This window comes from Chiloscyllium plagiosum, chromosome 38, assembly GCF_004010195.1.
Source record: "Chiloscyllium plagiosum isolate BGI_BamShark_2017 chromosome 38, ASM401019v2, whole genome shotgun sequence".
In the NCBI taxonomy this organism is placed as follows: Eukaryota; Metazoa; Chordata; class Chondrichthyes; order Orectolobiformes; family Hemiscylliidae; genus Chiloscyllium; species Chiloscyllium plagiosum.
This window is the reverse complement of record NC_057747.1, coordinates 20,600,485-20,621,763: the sequence shown is the minus strand read 5'-3', so window position 1 is coordinate 20,621,763 and position 21,279 is coordinate 20,600,485. Positions and strand designations below refer to the sequence as shown.

General features: G+C 41.7%; 1 protein-coding gene across 9 annotated transcripts in view; it reads right to left on the bottom strand.

Moving 5' to 3' along the window:
- The window catches only part of camk2g2 (calcium/calmodulin-dependent protein kinase (CaM kinase) II gamma 2), a 359,232-nt gene that overhangs the window by 175,342 nt on the left and 162,611 nt on the right, over window positions 1-21,279 (bottom strand). The window lies entirely within an intron of this gene.

Genomic DNA, 21,279 nt, shown 5'->3' with positions numbered 1-21,279 from the left:
AAGATGTTGAAAGCATTGATGGACACTGCGTGCTCGCTTTCCAATAACACCTGGGCTTGAACATAACTGTGGAAGAGGGGCAGGTAGTCAGCAGAGATAACCCCTTCCATTGCCCACTGCAGTCTCTCAATAAAGAGCTCCAGTTAGGCAGGCCATTGCCTGTTACCAAGGAAACCCATACTCAACAAGCTCCAAAAAGAGATTCATTAGTGATTCTCGGTAGGGGTTATCACACTCAGTATCGCTGTTGTTTTGCTTTTAAGCATCTTTATATTGTTCTACTCACCAATGTCTGGTCTAGTCTGACACTCATGTTCACTTTTTCCTCCATAACTCCCTATGTAACCCATCAGGAGTTGTATGTATCTTTAAAATTTTTTCAGAGGATATTTTGCTTGGTCAATTTTGTTGTCTACCTAATCGCTAATAGTGCTGAGTTGTCATTCTGAACTGCATTAAAAGTCACACAACACCAGATTATAATCCAACAGGTTTATTTGAGAGTACAAGTTTTTGGAACACTGCTCCTTTGTCAGGTAGCTAGCAGGGCAGGATAACAGAACACAGAATTTATAGTAAAAGATCAAAGTGTCATACAACTGATGCAATGTATTGAACAAACCTAGATTGCTGTTATGTCTTTAATCAGTTAGAATGGGGATGCAGGTTTTGATTGATTAATATAGAAATCCTAGAATTTCTTTTAAGTCATAGCCCAGAGATAACTTAAGGTTTTATCATTATAAAAAAAAGTGACATCTCAGCTCAGACAATGCATTAAAGGTGTACTACAGTCTAAATAATCAAGGTACACCCACATGCCCGTTACAGAGGGAGTTCCAGGACTTTGACACAGTGAGAGTGAAGCAATGTTGATATAATTCCAAGTCAGGATTGTGTATGATTGTAGGTGCTGCTTCCAAGCATCTGTTGCCCTTGTTATTCAATGTAGTAGTTATGGGATTGGAAGGTGCTGTCTAAAGAGCTTTGGTGAATTGCTGCAGTGCCTACTGTGGATGGTGCACACTGCTGCCACTGTGTTGAAAGTGGCAGAAGAATTAGTGGATGTGGTGTCAATCAAGTGGATTGCTCTATCCTGGCAGATGGCAAGCTTCTTGAGTGCAGTTGGAATTGCACCCACCCAGGCAAGTGAGGAATATTCCATCACAGTCCTGACTTGGGCCTTGTAGATGGTGGGTAGGCTTTGGGGAGTTAGAGGTGGTTAATGGTTAAAAACAAAAGAAAAATCACGGTGATTTGGTGATGGGAGAAATAACCTTTCAGTTGTGTGTGATATCACTTGCAGATATTAGGGAAAAAACACAGATCCAGATATTTTAAAAAATCAGTACGTCCTTTTTCCACAATTTGTGTCAGAGTGTCTTTGGAGAGGGAGCATGAGGGGTCCACTCATACACTTGATGCATTTAGACAGAGATGTGCACTGAGGTTGGGGGTGGGGCTTACTGTGGTTTATTTCCCCCTGCAAATCCATTTTGCCCTTTTCCACTCTCCCTACCTCCCCCTCACCTTTTGCTGGCTTGCATTGCCGTAATGGGCTTTGCATGCAAATATTCATTTGGCTCCCTGGATCATTTACTGGTGGTGGTTAGTAGATAAGCCTCCAAACAAAGAACAGTCGCAGTAATTTAGTGATAGAAGAAACATTTGGTTATGTGTCATAATACATGTAAATATCTGACTGGCTACACATGGGCGACTACTGCTGGTGGTTAATAATTAAAATTTAAAAAAATACAAAAATATCACAGTGATTTGGTGATCGGGAAATAAAAACCATTCAGTTGTAAGACCACTTCTGGATATTTAAAAAGAAGGAAAAATAAAAGCAGACCCAGGAATGACTCCTGTGTTGCAGTGGTAGAGTCCCCAACTCTGGGCCAGAGAGATTTGGGTACAAGCCCTGCCTGGCCCAGAGGTGTGCAATAAAATCTCTGAGCATGTTCATTAGACAATACCTAAATTGTGATAATCTGACATTCTTTATAAATAAAAGGGCAAACCTAGCATTTAGTGATGGAAAAAAAAACAAACATTCAGTTGTGTGCACAAAGAGGAAAAATATAAAAATAAAGCAAAGAATGTCTGTTTCAGGCTGGGACTAGCCGATGAACGCCATGAGTAATCACTCTATTTTGGTGTTCAATGATGTTCTTTTCCAGTTAGGAATTCCCAGTTATGACAGTGGGGAGAGTGTATTTGAGCTTAGGTGGTGAAGTGAGAGACAAAGAACAACAAATCCGTTCATCACGAGTGCTTTCAGTGTGTGTTCCCAGTTTGGTGAGGAATTAAGTACTAACTGTGGCCTCTGACTCCATTTCCTTCATCCTTTTTACAAAAAATTCCACCTCAGAAGTCTGGAACCCGGTCACACTATATGTTAAAGACCCAGCCAGTTCTGTACTCTTTGAAAGCATTATCTTCATACATTCCTCCAGCACAAATTTAATTTCAAAGCAGACAGCAGATTTAATTTTGTTATCTTTTTCAGCAAAGCACCATTACAGTGTAATCCTGTTAATTCTAAGTTACTTAATCTCAAGCGATCTGTCTTGATTTCTGCTGTGCATTTGTGGTTTGCTGTAATGGTTTCTTTCCAAATAGCATCTTATCAGTCACAACAACTGCAAATTGTATTTATTTAGCACCTTTAAACATAGGACTAAGGAACGTTGCAGGAGCATCAACAAACATAACCTTAGGTATGCGGACCAGTTGGCAGGAGTATTCACTGACATCTTTAACCTCTGCTTACTACAATTTGAAGTCCCCACGTGCTTCAAGAAAATCAGGATTATCCCAGTGCCAAAGGGGAATCATAAAGCGTGCCTCAATGACTACTGCCCAGTGGCTCTGACCTCCAGAATTATGAAGTGCTTCAACAGGATAGTCATAGCTCATATCAACCCCAGCCTACCAAACCACCTTGATCCTTTGCAATTCGTCTACCTTTGCAACAGGTCCACGACAGACATCATCTCCCTAGTCCTACACTCATCCCTAGAACATCTGGATAATAAGGATACCTGCATCCACCTCCTACTTATTGACAACAGCTCTGCCTTCAACACCACAATTCCAAAAAAACTCATCGCCAAACTCTAGGACCTAGGTCTCTGCCTCCTCACTCTGTAACTAGATTCTCCACTTCCTGACCAACAGACCGCAGTCAGTAAGAACAGACGCTAACTTCTCCTCCAAAATAATTTTCAACACCAGCGCCCCCCCCAAAGATTGTGTAATCAGCCCCCTACTCTACTCCTTATACATTCACAACTGTATGGCCAAATTCCACACCAACTCCATTTACAAGTTTGCTGACAACACCACTGTGGTAGGCCAGATCGCAAAAAGCAACGAGACAGACTACAGGAAAGAGATTGAGTGTTTAGCACCATGCTGTAAAGCCAAGAATCTCTCCATCAATGTCAGCAAAATGAAGAAGCTGGTGACTGACGTCTGGAAGTGGAGTGAAGGGCACGCCCCTGTCTGTATCATTGGAGGTGGTTGAGAGTATCAAGTTCCTGGGAGTGATGATCGCCAACACTCTGTCCTGGTCCAACTACATTGACACAAGAATCGAAAAAGCACAACTCCTCTACTTCTTCAGGAAGCTAAGGAGAATCAGCATGTTCCTAAATACTAATCATTTTTTCTAGATGCACTATAGAAGGAATTCAATCTGGGTGCATCACAGCATAGTACGGCAATTGCTCTTCCCCAGACCGCAAGAAACTACAGAATGTGTGAACACAGCCCAGTCCATCACACAACCCAGCTTTCCATCCATTGATTCCATCTATACTTCTAACTGCCTTGGGATAGTGACCAAGATAATTAAAATCCCCTCCCATCGCGGTTATTCCCTTTTTGACCCTCCTCTGTCGGGTAGAAGATATAAACGTTTGAATATATGTATGAACAAATTCAAGAACAGCTTCTGCCCCGCTGTTATATCAGACTTTTCAATGGACCTCTCAAATGTTAATGTTAATCTCTTTCTCTGCACTTTCTTTGCAGCTGTAACACTGTGTTCTGCACTCTGCTCTGCTACCCTGATGAACTTTGTATGGTACCTTTGTGTTGCCTTAACAACACGTTTCACTGTATCTCAGTACGTGTGACAACAATAATTTAAATCAAATCAAAATATTTGGGAAGGTGGCGGGTTTTGAGGGACATCTTAAGACGAGGAAAGACAGAGATTTAGCGAAGGAATTCTAGAGCTGAGGGCCCACGGAGTGGAGCAAATGGAACCGATTAAAATCAGGAGGCTCAAAAAGCTGGATTTGAGAAACACAGAAAAGCTCAGAGGCAAAGATCACAGAGAAAGGGAGTGTGCACTGGAGGCCTTACTGGGAGAAACTGTACTCAAAGCATAAGTGCAGTTTATGTAGGAACCATACATTATAAATAAAAAAACAATAATTTTTAGGAGCTTAGAATGCAAAAGGTTGGTGGGAATCAGGAGCTGTCTTTTTATGAAATAAAAGATAATAGATGGAACGCTTAGTGCTCCAGTGTTGAAGAGAATTGATTAAGTTGATTTTTATTGAGGTGCCAACTGACTGATTTTAGGAGAACCGTAATTGTTAGTGAGATTTAACTGTTGCTATGTTCCTGCTGCCACAGTGGATGCATGTTGGCAACACCAAAGGTTATAAAAACATTTGACTAGGTTTTCATTGGTCAGAAATCCACCATAACAACAGACACACAAGAATTGCCTCATTAATGTGCTCAGCCCACTGTTCTCTTTAGGCAACAATATCACAGCTGCACAGGACCGGAGACAACTGCTTATTGGCTTTTGACCTCCAGCCACGTGGGACTATCATTCATTCAATTGGCTCAGTGTGATTGAAACAGCAGGGACTGATTAGAGATGGGCTGATATTGACTGACTGCCGTGTTCCCACTTTGAATATTAAAACAATGACACAAGTTCAACTCTACAGCGTTCTGGGCTTTAGTCCTGAAATTGGGACTCATATTGGCATTTTATTGTAATACTATTTGCAGATGCTGGGTTAGCTCAATTGGCTGGATAGTTGGTTTGAGCTGCAGCATGACTGAATAGGAAAGGTTTAGAGGGATATGGGCCAGGTGCTGGCAGGTGGGACTAGATTGGGTTGGGATATCTGGTCAGCATGGACGGGTTGGACCGAAGGGTCTGTTTCCATGCTGTACATCTCTATGAATCTATGACAGTAACAATGTGAGTTCAATTCCCATGTCGTTGAGGTCACCCTGCCTTCTCAACCTCACCATTCACCTGAGGTGTGGTAATCTTCAGGATAAACTCACCACTGGCCATCTCTCTAAAGAGATAGCAGCAATTTACACTGAGCTCCCAACTAATTCAACTGTGTTACTTCAACTGAGAGAGCAGTGATAGAACAAATAGCAATGTTTTCCAGTGCAGTCATTTCCCAGGGACTTGATCAACATTTCTCCCTGAGCTGTAACAAAACAAAAGGGTTCTTTTGTGATACTGCTGTGAAATGCCTTCAGCTGCATAACACCAGTGAGTGGACTTCACCTGACCATTGGTTGGGATCCCTCTGCCAATTTGAGCGTCAGATTGACTCAGTCGGTAGCCCTCTCACCTCCAAGTCAAAAGGCTCCAGGTTCAAGTCGCACTCTGGCACATGAGCACGAAAATCAAAACTGCCATACCAGAGCAGTACTGAGGGAGTACCATGCTGTCAGAGGTTACCTGCTACTTATTCTTTCACGGAGTGTGGACATCGCCGACGAAATCAACATTTGTTGCCCATCCAAGTCTTGACACGTATTGAGTGACTTACTAGAACATTACAGAGGGCAGTTAAGATTGAAACACATTTGCTGTCAGTCTGGAGTCACATGTAGACTAAACCAGGGAAGTATGACAGATTTCCTACACTGAAAGGGAACCAGAAGGAGTTTTCTGACAAACTGCAAGCGTTTCATGGGGTCACCATGGCTGAGACTACTTCTTAATTTTAGACTCGATTAATTGATTTCAATATATTTTACAATGCATATTAATGACTCCACTGAGGGAAATTAATGTAAAAGTAAAAAAGCTAATGTCGCCATTGTCTCTGAGATTTTCTCTGACAGGGATAGCTGGTGATGGTTTAACCTGAGTGTCACCACATCTCAGGCAAGGGGAGAGATTGAGAAGGAGAGACCTTCATGGTAAACTCAGCCAGTGCAGGAATTCAACCTGCACTATTAGCTTCACTCTGCATCACAAACCAGCCATGCAAGGCCACTGAGCAAACTGACCCCCAGATGTACCGTAGCTAAGTGTGCAGAGACACAAAAATAGATGGGAAGGCAGTGGTGAGGAAAACACAAAGAGTATACAGAAACATAGGCTGAATGAGTGGACAAACACTTGGCAGATGGAATACCACAAGGGAAAATGTGAGTTAACAAACACTGGTAGGAAGAATCAATGAGCTAAATGTTATTTAAATGGACAAAGATTGCAGAAAGCTTCTGCTCAGTGGGATTTGGGGATTCTTATGCATAAGTCACAAAAAAACCCAGCATCCAAGTTCAGTGGGTGATAGGAAAGGCAAATGGACTGTTGCCCTTTATTTAAAAAGAAATAGAGTGCAAGAACAAGGCTGTCTTATTATATCTACACAAGGCACTAGTCAGACCATGCCTGGAATGCTGTGAACAGCTTTGGTCCTTTTTTCTAAGGAAGGAAACACTGGCATTGGAAGTCTATCAAGTGGGCGACACGGTGGCAAGCACAGCTGCCTCACAGTGCCTGAGACCCGGGTTCAAATCCCACCTCAGGCGACTGACTGTGTGGAGTTTGCACGTTCTCCCCGTATCTGCGTGGGTTTCCTCCGGGTGCTCCGGTTTCCTCCCACAGTCACAAAGATGTGCAGGTCAGGTGAATTGGCCATGCTAAATTGCCCGTAGCGTTAGGTAAGGGGTAAATGTAGGGGTATGGGTGGGTTGCGCTTCGGCGGGTCGGTGTGGACTTGTTGGGCCAAAGGGCCTGTTTCCACACTGTAATGTAATCTAATCTAAGTTGAAATGCCCACTGTCATTAAAAGTGTTATTAAATCATTTTTTTCTTCCTTTCCACCATATCTTTGTGACAACACTATGGCTTTAAGAGGTGTACTTTGTCTTGGTTTTTTTTTGGGACACATTTTAAGGCAGAAGTACTGAGCTAGCTATTGAAAGCTTGGGAGGCCTTAGGTTTTTTACCTAAGGTAGGAACAACAGAAGCAGCCTGAATGGGTAGGGGTGAAAATGTGTTGCTGGAAAAGCGCAGCAGGTCAGGCAGCATCCAAGGAGCAGGAGAATCGACGTTTCAGGCATAAGCCCTTCTTCAGGAATGGGTAGGGGATCAAACTCCCACAGAACCAGGCTTTTTAGTTATTAGTAGCTGTTGTTGCTGGGTCTTGAAGCAGACTGGAAGCTACAGTACATCTCTCCCTGCTACTCTTTCTCTCATTTACTCAGTTTTCTCTTGATGCTTTTCCCCCTATGGGATGTTATTGTATTTATTATCTAAACAGTTACTGTTTAATAGCTAATAATCTATTATTCTGTTAACTTTTCCAATACAGTTAAGTTACCTCAATGTCTTCTTTCTTCTGTTGTATTTTAACTCCAATGGATAAATACATTGTATTTTGCTTAATGTCAAGCAGTTTGACCAATCAAATTGCATCTGGAACACAACACCTTATACTTGCCTTTAAAATAAGAAAATGTTAGGGTTTAGGCAATTTTCTTAATATATTTTGAGGGGATTTGATCTGGTCCAGAACACCTTACAGACAGATCGCTTTAATGCTGACATATCCTTCCTACTTGTTTCAAGAGAACACGAAAGAGATCTTGATTTTGAGAATATCAAAGTCTTACTCTAATGATTTGAGGCCCTATTTGTGTTGGTATTAAAAGCTCTGTGACCTCTTCACACTTATAAAAGGCAAAGCTAAAACCTTACCACCTCGCCCTCTGATAGTAGTATTAACCGTGTGTTACAAGGCCATAACACTGCAGCTGTCCGAAGCTATTTTGTCTAAAAATGGAAGAGCTTGTGAAACGTTCAAGGCAACAGCTCACAGTATGATAGAGGAACAAACAGAGTGGAGGATGGGGGATTTCTCACATGACTTGAATGTTTCTGCGAATAAGACCCAATGGATACTATTTTCAGAAGTCTCATTTGGGAAGAACCAGGATCATCAATTGGCTCCCAACCAGTGAGAAATGTTTCCGATCGTGATTTTATACCTACTGCAAATAGTTCTCTTTATTGCAAAACTCTTCATATATTCAAGAACAACTGTTCAAACTAACACCTGGTCAAAAGCCATGGGCTGACTATATTTTTAGAAAATTTGTAGAGCAGCCTTTGCGCACTGACAGTTGGTAAAATTCATTGAAGAAGCCAATGTACATTTATATGCTCCCTTATAGCATCCTGAACACAGCTAGAAATGATTTTCTGATTATAGTCACCATTATGATTTAGACAGTTACTTTGCAATGTTCCTTGTGTAGTGCAGACAGTGAATGTTGCTGAAAATAGCTGCTCTAACAACCAGGTTGGAATGATCAGTTGAGCACGTAACATGGCTCATTTATCCCTTGGAATTAATATAAATAAATTGGCGGAGCCCCATCATCTGAAACCAAAAGGAAACATGCAGGCTTTGTGCCTTTTTGAATTAGCCACGAGTTGGCACATTCCCATTGAAGGGCTTTTGCCCAAAACGTCAATTTTCCTGCTCCACAGATGCTGCCTGATCTGCTGTGCTTTTTCAGCACCATTCTAATCTTGATTCTAATTTCCAGCATCTGCAGTACCTACTTCTGCCATGAGTTAGCACAGCCTACAGTTCCTCACTGCCTTCACCTTGGCTTGAGTCAATAAGCCCTTCCTGAAGAAGGGCTTATGCCCGAAACGTCGATTCTCCTGTTCCCTGGATGCTGCCTGACCTGCTGCGCTTTTCCAGCAACACATTTTCAGCTCTGATCTCCAGCATCTGCAGTCCTCACTTTCTCCTCTTGAGTCAATTTGCCAACCAAAGAGCATCCTTTTCCCCTACACTTTAAATTGTTGCGATTGTTTGAAATTTGGTGCTCTTGCATTTGTCCTGATGAATACAAAGCAAAAAGCATTAGCTCTATTCAGCAAGAGTCCCATATATCAGAACTGAAAATCAATGACCACTCACTTGTGGTTAGCCAAATGCCGACCATATTTCTCTAAATTGTAAAATGGATTTGCTTTTTATGTTTATAAGAAATTGCTTCTTCAAATAAGCATCTTCTATGTCATCAGGACATTCAAAAGGACTTCTGAAGCAGTGAATTACTCCTGAAGTATGAAACTTCTTTTGTCATGCAGGGCAAACATGATAACCAACACACCCATAGAATGACCTTACACATAACAAGTGGGATGAATGACCAGTCTCTCTATTTTAGGTGATGGTCAGGGAAGGAATGTTGGCCAGGATATCACTTTACTCTTCTTCAGTCATGCAATTATCATCTTTATTGTTCACCCAATCCAACAGCTGTCTTGGCCTTGGCTTCACCTCTCATCAGCAACACCATCAGTTCAGCAATTCCTCATTCCTGACACTATCCTTATGCAAGAAGGCAGCTCACCGCCACTTTCTCAAGGGCAATTAGGAACAGGCAATAAATGCTGGCCAGCCAGCAATGCCCACTCCCACAAGATGAGTAAATAAAAAAAAAAGTCTTGATTATGCTTGAATTGCAACCATCTGGAGTTAGAAAAAAGTATGTGGTTGTTAAGTTGACATTGAACGCTTTACATTCATAAAACATTTGGTATTCTTGCCCTTAAACAATAATTAAATACATTAATGTAACTGGCAAATCAGATGCTGGTAAAAATAGAGTTAGGAGAATACTTGAAGAAATTAATTTATTAATTTGGAACTTAATGATGTATTCGCTGCTTGCAGAATCAATTGTGCTGTTTGGAAGAACATAACAAATGTCACCATTAGCCTTTATATTGCCTCCTCAAGATTGTTCTAATATTTAATAAGATCATGGCTTGGATTGGACCTTCACTTCATTTTCTCATCTAATCCCCATTTCCATTGATCCCCTTAGAGGCCAATGAATGGTTGTGTCCTTCTTGAATACTTTTCAGAACCAAGCTACAGCAGCTCTTTGGGATGGGAAATTCCAAAGACTTGCAATCCTCTAAGTGAATCCTCTACTCAGCTCAGTCTGAAATGGGTGCGTTCTTATCCTGAGGTTGTGTTGTCTACTCTCAAAACAAAGGAAAGAGCATCTACCTCACTGAGCAGAGTTTGTGAAAAAGGAAATAGAGGTCAGAGTATTCAGGGACACAGAAAACATTCAGAGTTGCCAGATCAGTGAGCCTTGATGAACTTAATGTTCTCACTTGTTATTTTGCTTTCTTTCATGTGTAAAAGACCCATGACATTTTAATGCCATACAAATGAGGAATGATGATCAGCCTCAAGTGTAAAGGTAACGTAATGTCACATTTATTATATTCTGTTTATTTTCGGAGAGCTGTTAACAATTCATCATTGTCAATCAGGAAATGCAGTACATCAAGTGGAAATGATAGGATAATTCCTTTGCTGCACTGCAATAGCCCATCAAGAGCAAAATAAAACAATTAACCACGTCACAGAATACAGAGCTGCAGATAAAGATGCAATCTACTGATGGGATTCATATATTTAACAATTTACACTTAAAAAGAGTTTTTTCACACCTCTTTGGAAAATCTCAAAAACCCTTCCCATGCAGTGAAAAACATTACAATGCAGCAAATTTTATTGATCAGGATAAAACAGCAAACAATTTATGCACAGTGCAATCCCGCCAATAACATGGAAATGGATATTAATCTACTACTTTCTCAGTTTTAAGGAAGGAATATGGGCATACACTGGCAGAATTCAGCTCCATTTTTAAAAATGTTTACATGGAATGATGTAATACTTGAAGCACTTGAAGACTCTGATCTCTCAGAGCAACAACTTACTCGCAATGATGGAGGTTATTGCCAAACTTGTCACTTATTCCAATCATTGGGCAATACAATCACCCACTTATTGTAGAATGCAAAGAGTAGGAGTTGTGTGACTGGTATATAAAGTTATTATACTTAATCTGTCCCTCCGTTCAAGCAGAACATGGTTGATCAGTCTCCTAACTCCAGCCTAAACATTACATCCTTAATATCCTTGGCTAGCAAACATTTATTGATCTCAAATATAAAATGCTGAATTGAGATTCATCTATCACTTTTAGAGTTCTACATGATGTGTAAACAAGTGGATTTTAACTTCTCTCCTGAACAGCCTAATATTAATTTTAAGGTTATGCCCTGAACACTCTCTCTCTCAATTCCTTTCTAGATCCCAAAATCTAAAATCAAAGCACCTATCATCCTTTTACCCTCCAAGGAATACAAGTGTGGCCTATGTATCCACTCCATCCATCACCATGCTCAGTAGCAGCAGTATGTACAATTTACAAGATGCACTACAGAAATTCACCAAAGACCCTCAGACAATACCTTCCAAACCCACAATCACTTCCATCTGAAGGGCAAGGGCAGCACATAGATCCATGGGAACACCGCCACCTGCAAGCTACTCCAAGCCACTCACCATCCTGACTTGGAAATATATCACTGATCCTTCAGTGTCGCTGGGTTAAGATCCTGGAATTCCTTTCTTCATGGCATTGTGGGTCTACCTACAGCACGTGGACTGCAGCAGTTCAAGAAGGCGACTCACCACCACCTTCTCAAGGGCAACCATAAATAAATGCTGACCCAGCCAGCGACACCAAAGTCCTGCAAGTGAAATTAAACAAAAACACTGTTCTCAATTTGACTATCTGTTGGTGAATTTACACTCATTGACTGCATTAGAGCTAATGATTAAATAGGCTGGATAAATGTGAATAAAGACAGGAATGTTCAGCAGACAGAAATTATACTGCCCTTCCAGATCATGGTTTGGTGTTGCTGTCCCTGAGATGATTACATTGGAGCTGTTTACTATGATACGTTCTTTCTTTCTTCACCTGGCCTTGAGCGATCATTCTGATTGGTTAAACTGATGACTGTGACAGTCCTCCAGGTCCAGAAATCATGGATACAATTCCGCATATAAATATTAAGAGCAGCTCCTTTGAGCCTGTTATGCCATTCAATATGATCGTAGCTGATCCTCTGTCTCATTGTCATTTTCCCACTTTATCCCATGCCCCTTGATGTCTTTAAAACTTAAAATAAACTATGAATCTCTCTCTTTTATGGCAGTGAGTTCCAATTGGTTGACCATCCTCCAAATGTTCCTAAATGTGTCCTGAGGCTGTGTCCCCTGGTTCAAGACTCCCTAACCAGGGAAAGCAACCTCCCTGTATCTAGTCTGTCCAGGCTTTATACAATTATACAATTCTAAACAGGAGTGTAAGTACTTAGATCAAAGACTCAAAGGTGGTGTCAACTATCCACTTTCTCACTTACAAAGAGCTCAATGAACCACAACTGGATTCCCCACTAGTGACAGGTGGCTTGCAGCTAATGAACTGAATGGTACCACTGTGTGGACGATCAGTGATGTAAGGTCCACTTGGCACAATGCTCTCGTGCATTGAGGGGTTACCACTATTACAGGTTGATGGATAAAGAACCAGAAGTCAATTAACAAGAACTCAAATCAGTTTTATGGTAAACATGTGGCTTCTGTACAGAAGTTTTCACTATGTAGCGTTTGCTCCATTTCCCACAAGTCCTGAAATCGCACAGCAGTAGATGACTCATTCATAGGAGGTGCTGCCAGCATGTGGAGGTGTGGGGAAAGGTGGGGGGGCATCATCGTTTATTTAATCATCAGATCAAGAGAGATGACTACTTATAGTGTATAACTCTACATACAAGCAACACCGCAATTCCCAGCCAGAATGGAGAAGCTAGTTCATTCCTCTGACAGTCCAGAGACTGGTTCTGAATAAGGGTCACACCAGACTCAAAATATTAACTCTGTCTTTCTCTCTTCACAGATGCTACCCGACCTCCTGAGTTTCTCCAATTTCCTCTTGTGTTTGACCCAGAGGATGGACTGTTGTAAGCAAGTGAGATTTGATTTTATTTTCTCAGACTTCTTCACTCAAAGGGTAGTTTAAAGGCATTAAAAGGCTTGGGGGAGAAAGGGGGAGTATGCCAGAGGTAGCTCAAAGGGCTGAATGGCCTACGCCTGCTCTTATTTTCTGTGTTCCTATTTAACTTGTATTGTATGACTGTCCTCCATTTACTGCATTTTGCTGGAGGTGAATTAATGCTCAAATTGGGGAAAGTTGCTGCAGTTTTGGACATAGGATTATTGCAGACCCTATTTAAATTGGACTCTATAAACAGACTTCACTTGCTGTGCTGATGGTGAGCAGACTGACTGTTTGCTGAGAGTATTGCCCTGAAAAAGTTCCATCACACTTCCAAGTCATTGGCTGACACAGCTGGGATCAGGAGCCACCCCTTATGACGTGACAAAAATAGGCTGCAAGTTCAGGAAATGTTTTCTTTCGTTTACAAGGTTATGCTGGCACTTTTCTCATTGACTGGCATGTACAGTATCTGGGTCCCATGTTCCAAAACGTTCGGTCAAATAAGAGCCACCCTCATTTATCATTGTTGTGACTTGCTCTGACCTTTGGCCACAGCTTGAAAGCTATTGCTGGGAATGGAATGAGCCAAATGTCAGCAGCCATTTTTCAAATGTTGGCAAGCCCTAGCATCCTCTGTTCAGGGGCCAGCTCTAAGTCCCCAGTTTAAATCCCCTGAAGACAGCTGTCTTCACCTACAACTTGTACCAGATATATCACAAAATTACTCTTGCTGGATATTACTGTGCTCCCAGTTCAAATGTTTGCAGAAACACTCCAGGTTTCCAAGAGTCAAAAGGTGAGCACTCTTTCTATATCACAAATGATATCAAATACTAAAGCTGTCTAATGCAATGAGCTCCCATGCAATGCAGACATCTGCCCTGCTTTGCTCCACATCCCTTTTCAAATGAAATTTATTGTTAATGAAATTGACTACATTGAAATGAATGAAAATGGAGAACAAACTGCACATGAAAGGACATCATGTTGAGGTTGTACAGGAGGCTACTTTTGTAGTTCTGTGTACAGTTCCGGTCACCCTGTTGTAGGAAGGATATTACTAAGCTGGAGAGGGTTCAGAAAAGATTTATCACAATGTTGCCTGGACTGGACTGTTTGAGTTATAAGGAGAATTTGGTTCAGCTGGGATTTTTTCATTGGAGCATAGGAGTTTGAGAGGTGACCTTACAGCAGTTTACAAAAACATGAGTGGCATAGATTAGGTGAATAGCAACGGTCTTCTCACTGGGGTGAGAGAGTTTAAAACTAGGTGGCATATTTTTAAGGCGAGAGGAAAAAGGAATTAATAGGGAGCAGAGGGGCAACACTTTCACACAACAGAGGGTGGTTCGGATGTGGAATGAACTGCCAGACGAAGTGGTAGATGCAGGTATAATTATAACATTTAAAGACATTTGGATACGTACATGAAGAAGAAAGGTTTAGAAGGATATGGGCCAAATGCAGCCAAGTTGGAGTAGTTTTAGTTTGGGAAACTTGGTTGGCATGGAGAAGTTGGGCCACAGAACATAGAACAGTGTGTTTCCATGTTGTATGACTCTATGCCTCTAATTCATAAGAATGTTGAATATTAAACAATTTGCTTACTAACACTTAACTATAGACTGATTCAAAGTGCTGGCATTCAACTAAGTCATCTTCTGATCACTTATTGTTCTTCCTTACAGTTCACTTGGTGGTTTGCAGTTAGTTAAAATCACTGCACTCATTCATTACTGTTGAATTCTCCTGTTTATAAATTCCAAACATTTGTTCGATTTACTGTTCATTCAATCTAGCCTCCCTTCTCACAGTCATGGATTGTTCTAAACCAAATTGTCATCCAGTCTCTCATGTTTTTTTGTCTACCTGTTTCGTAAGGACACGAGACATGTGAGGAGTGTATACTTTCGATGTCAATAAGATCAAGATTGATCGATCTTATTCCTCAACCCCATTTCTCATCCTCTCTCCTTTGCTCATTCCCTCAAGAGTCCAGGATTCTATTCATCTCAGTCTCAAAGGCTAAGCATCCACAACTCTCTGGGGTTGACAATGCCAAAGACTCTCAAGAACCTATGTAGAACAGAAGCCAGCTTATGAGCCCATCAGACTTGATTTTCTAAGTCAACATGGGATTGTTCTGGCAGACACTTGCTCACCATTCAAACTTACTTTGAAGAATACAAAGTTCTTTCCAATCAAACAGTGCTACTGATGCCCTCAAACACTAATTTCAACCACTAGCTACACTGCTGCCATTCATACAAGTCAACTTGACCCCAAATAATTTGCCTTCTCCAGCATTGTCTTCATAGAAGGGGAATCCATCTATAACCTTGCTCAAGACTTGTGTCCTCGAGCCCAATACTCATTATCTAACTGAAACAGCTGGTTAAATCCAGCTGTATTGCCCTCATCATGGGTACTCTGCACTTTTAAAGGGCACTCCACTCTAATCATTCTTGGACCCCTTTCTGTATGGAGTCCAAAGATATGCAGGTTTGGTGATTTGGCCATGTGAAATTGCCCATAGTGTTCAGGGATGTGTGGGTTAGCTGTGTTAGTCAGGGGAAATGTAGAGTAATAGGGTAGGGGAATGGGTCTGGGTGGGGGGGTGGTTAGTCTTCAGATGGTCAGTGTGAACTTGTTGGGCCGAATGGCCTGTTTCCACACTGTAGGGACTCTATGATTCTATTTGTGCCAAATATCTCCCTCCTGCCAACTTTCTCTACAAATGTCACTATGCAAGTTTCATTTCCAAAGGTAAAGTGCAGCTGTGCACTATTCCACAAATGCCTGGATTCTTGGAAGCAACCAGCTGGTCTTCACCCTCTCCTAGCACTCACCAGGATGGTCCGAATTACAGTGATCACATGTACTCATCTTTTCTACAACCACTGCTTCCAGAATAGCTGTCATCAGCTCTGGAGGTGGCAAAGTGTGAAGGAGTCACTGCCAGGAATAGACTTTCTCAGTTCAAATTTAAAAGGCACAGCCTCAAATTATTATTTTGACAATTTAACTAACCCTCGTGCGATCACTGCGTGATCTTAGCATCACAATCCTCTTTGTGACATGCCCTTGCTTTGCTAGAGGGTCAAACGCTCAAGTGTAAAATTACCCTTCCTGCTCATCACTCACATTCCTATTTACATTTTTCTCTTGTTAAATTTTAAGATATCATATTAACACCACTTAGCTGCTGCCTCCTCCTACTCCTTTACAAATCGTTTCCCCTCCAGCCAAAAAGGTCTCTGTCAGTGTTACATTGTGAGAGAAGAGAAGAGAACTGTTTCCCAGTCACTTCATCAGCTCCTCTCCAGCACAGCAGCTTGGCCTCTGGTCAGCCATTCACTTTGAACAGCTTCCCAGGACGGTGAACATCAGTAGCTTGAATCAGACTCAAATATTTCAAACGCTTATCAAGATCTACAGGAAACTCTTTCATTCCCAAACTAGCTTCAACTCACCAAGGGGTCTTGACAAGATGAATGCTGAAAGGATCATAGAATTATTGACCCATCGTGTCTGAACTGCTAAAAATATACCACTGCCTACAGTGCCACACTTAGCCAATAGTCTTAAGTATGCCAGCACTTCAGACATTCATCCAAGTACGTTTTGAAGGTTGTGAGGTCTCCCACCTCAACTACCCTCCCAGGCTGTGCATTCCAAACCCTCCCCACCCTCTGGGTAAAAAAGATTTCCCTCAAAACCTCACTCATAAGGGAGTCAAAGGGTAAGTGGAAAAGGTAGAAAAGTGGATTAGAGGAAAACAATCAGATCAATCCATGATCTTACTGAATGTAACAGGAGACATGAGGGGCTGAGTGGCCAACTTTTGTCTCTAATCTGCATTTTGAAATGCTTGTGTGTGATATTTAAATGGTTTAACGCCTCTATAACACTTGGAGACAAAGGAATTTTGTGTGAATAAATACATGTGCAAAGATATCTGAAGTGCAACTTCCCAGCCATTGGAGATGATATGATGATAATTTCCAGGCTTGGGTTGATACGAGTTAGTTAGGATTCAAGCTAGGCAAAGGCCACCTTCATTAAGAAAGAATGATTGCAATTATCAAATTAATTGGTGATACATTCTCAAGGCGCTGAACACCTTACTCCTGCTCCTAGTCCTTATGTTCGAACCATTTTCTTATGACATTCAGTGGCATTACTATTACAGAATCTCCCACTATCAAGATCCTGGGGGAGGGGGGTTACCATTGACTAGACACTGAACTAACAAACCTTATGAACACAGTGTCCTTAAGTGCAGGTCAGAAGTTAAAAATCCTGCAGCAAATAACTCACCTCCTGACGCCCCAAAGCCTGTTTACTATCTACAAGGCACAAGTCAAGATGGCGGTGGAATACTCCCCACTTGCTTTGATGAGTGCAGCTCCAACAACACTCAAGAAACTTGACACCATCCAGGACAAAGCAGCCCATTCATTAACTCCCAATATGCTGCCTTGGAACTATATTGCCACTCCTATATTGATATCATAGAATCCCTCCAGAATCATAGAATCCCTACTGTGTGGAAACAGGCCCTTTGGCTCAACAAATCCACAACAACCCTCCAAAGAGTAGCCAACCCAACCCATTCCCCTATCCTATTACTCTGCATTTACCCCTGACTAATGCACCTGACCTACACATCCCTGAACACCATGGGCAATTTATCATGGCCAATCCAACTAACCTGCATATCTTGGACTGGGGGAGGAAACCCGAGCACCTGGAGGAAACCCATGCAGGGAGAATGTGCAAACTCCACACAGACACTGTTACTGGGTCAAAATCCTTGAACTTCATTTCTAACAATATTGTGTGTGCACCTACCCCAACCTTACATGCACTGCAGCAATTCAGCAAGACAGCTCACCATCAACAGCATCTTTGAGGGCAGTGAGGGACAGGTAATTAATGTTGGCCCAGCTGGGAAGGTCTACATCCCATGAACAAATACAATAATAATTTTTTTTTTTTGCTCAACAAGCAAATGATGTCAGTCTAAGAGGACTGGGAACAGGTTGTACCTACCTCATCCGGCACTCTCTGGTCCAGGACACACAGCAGCGTCAGTCAGTTTGCATCACACAATGTAGAAGGATTGTTAGCAGCATGAAGATTGCAGCAGTGACAAAGTAGCTGGAATTGTACTGGTAGATAAAGTGGTCATTTCATCACATTTTATGTTGTATTGTGCTTTTCAGTCTTGGTCAAAAGCTCCTATTCATGTCCTCCCATGATGTCTCTGGTCCTGAACCTGCTAGATTATAGAGGTACAACCTGTAGTATTGACAGTGCTGACCAGGCAAAGCACCTGTCTATCATCATTCTGAGGATTACATGCACAGACGTGCACAATGACTATAGACAGACAGTCTGGGTGCTTAAAGACTGCTCCTAGATTAGTGCCCATAAAAGCCTAAACTCGAATGACCTCAATGATTGGCAGAACCACCGCTGGATCAGTAAATGTAAACGTTCAATTGAAAACACCAGTGTCTGATCTGCCCCTACACCTAACCAGACTATATTAAAAAATGTCAATGCTTTCCAAGAATCCTTCTCGTCACCTACTCTGTCCAAATTCTTTTCCAAAACAGCCGGAGCCCAGTCTTTAGGAAAGCCTTAAACTTCTCAAGAACTTGTGGAAAAAAAAAATGGAATAATCCAGTGTTTTAAAAGAGGCATTAATTCTTGGGGTATACACATTAGGAATGCAATGAGTACAAGTTTGATGTATTAAACGTACAGGAAGGGTTTTCTATAGAGATGATTATTCAGTACTGCATATGTTATCCCAGTTGGACTGTATAATGATTGATCCAGCAAGTATATGTCACTATATCATACGCCCTATAATTGGGCGAGGCTGCATTTGCAGGTGCCAAGTTATAAACACTCTTTCTTTTTTGTAGAAATTGCTGGAGAAACTTAGCAGGTCTGGCAGCAACTTTGGAGAGTTTCGGATAACTGGTCAGCCAGGATGAGTTGAACTGAAGGGCCTGTTTCCATGCTTATGAATGTATGACTCTCAGTCATTTCTTTCTGATATTAAGTTCACTAGAATTACTAAATTCAACTTAACCTATCCCTAAATAATTCTGAAGAACTGGACTCGAAACATCAACTCTGCTTTCTTTCCATGGATGCTGCCAGACCTGCTGAGTTTCTTCAGCAATTTTTGTTTTTGTTTCAGATCTCCAGCATCTGTTCTTCATTTTTAGTATATCCATAAATATATCGAAAATTAGAAAATACTAGTGCAAATATAAGCTTAATGTGCTCTTATGACATTCTGCTGTCCTTGACCTTTACAAAGCTATTAGCCTGGTTGAAGTAAACAGGTTAATGCCTGAGTGGAAACAGCAGAAGAAAAATAAATCTGGACTGAACGTGTTAAGCATTCGTTCACCAATAGTAATTTCTAGGCAGCAGTTTCTGAAAATTGAAGGCAGTGCAATGTGAATTATTGGGTAGTATCCAGACCAAAGCAATTACAATTCTTCAGGATTCAGAGCAGATGACTTAGCATCAGCTCTTATTGATCTGTTTTCCGATATACATCAGTCCAACCTTTGCTGAGAGAATTTTGAGAAGCAACCAGAAAGCTGCTCTCAAAACTAGAAATGAATCCAATATCATCAGCTGCTCAAAACCTCCCGGCTTAGAGAACTGCTACAGCTTGTGGCTGTTCATTAGCAGTGACTAAATGCAGCTCACTGCAACATTAAAGCTCATTGCCTGCACACATCGCGTAACTAATTTTCACTAAGGCAGGAAAAGCACTGATGATTTATGGTGACTCATTAGACCAGGCTCAGAACTCAAACTGTTCCGAGGGTCAAGCTGTGGCTGTGTTAAATGCTCTGGCTTTTTCTTCACTGCTCAACAATATCCACAGCTCGCCCTGGCTCTCTCTCACTTTGGTCACAGAGTTGGTGGAGTTTCTGGAGCGAGTTGGGTGCTTGTCGACATGCTAAACACAGTCTGTCAAACACAATATAGCTGTCAAAGTTAATTAGGAACCGCAATGGTAAACAGTTTGTCACATGTAATCAGCTATCACAGTGAAGTACAGAGATGGAGATCAAGAACAGGTTATTTATCTGTTAGCGCCATGAGGTTATTTAATCCAAATGTATCTGCAATCCATGAGGCTCTTGTGATGCAGTTGTGGTGTCCCTACCTTTGGACCAGAAGACCTGGGCTCAAGTCCCAACCACCCCCAAGGTGTTTCATAACATGGGCAACATAGCGGCTGAGTGGTTGGCATTGCTGCCTCACAGTGACAGGGACTCAGCCTCGGGCGACTGTCTGTGTGGAGTTTGCACTTTCTCCCCGTGTCTGTGTAGGTTTCCTCTGTGTGCTCCAGTTTCCTCCCACAGTCCAAAGATGTGCAAGTTAGGGTGGATTGGCCATGCTAAATTTCCCATAGTGTCTAGGAATGTGCAGGCTAGGTGGATCAGCCATAGTAAATGTAGAGTTACAGGGAGAGGGTGGGATGCTCTTTGAAGGATTGGTGCATACTCAATGGCTCTTTCCATATTGTAGGGATTCTGTGATTCTACATCTGAACAGTTTGGTCTAAAATAACTTTGCAGATCACTTGTTATCACAGAATTATCAGTTCACCCGATTTATGTGAGGCAGAGTTGCCAAAACTACTTGCCAATACACCTTGCTGCACAAAACAAAATCACAAATTCAATCTAAATGATCGTAGTGTGAAGGGATGAACTCCAATGCCACAATATTTATCACACTTGTCCAGTTTTACCTAACCTTTCCGTGGGATGTGGGCATAACCACCAAATTAATTTCCCTCCTTAACTGCACTTAGGCCATTTGAGAAGGTGGTTAAGAGTCATTGCTATGGAGTCTGGAGTCACAATGTAGGCCAGACCAGGTAAGGATGGCAGATTTCCTTCATTAATGAACCAGTTGAGATTCAACACCATCAAATTGCTTTGTCATGGTGACTTTGATTACTCTCAACTCCAGAATTAATAAATTAAATTCAAGTTTCACCTGCTGCTATGTTCTCAGAGAATTAGTCTA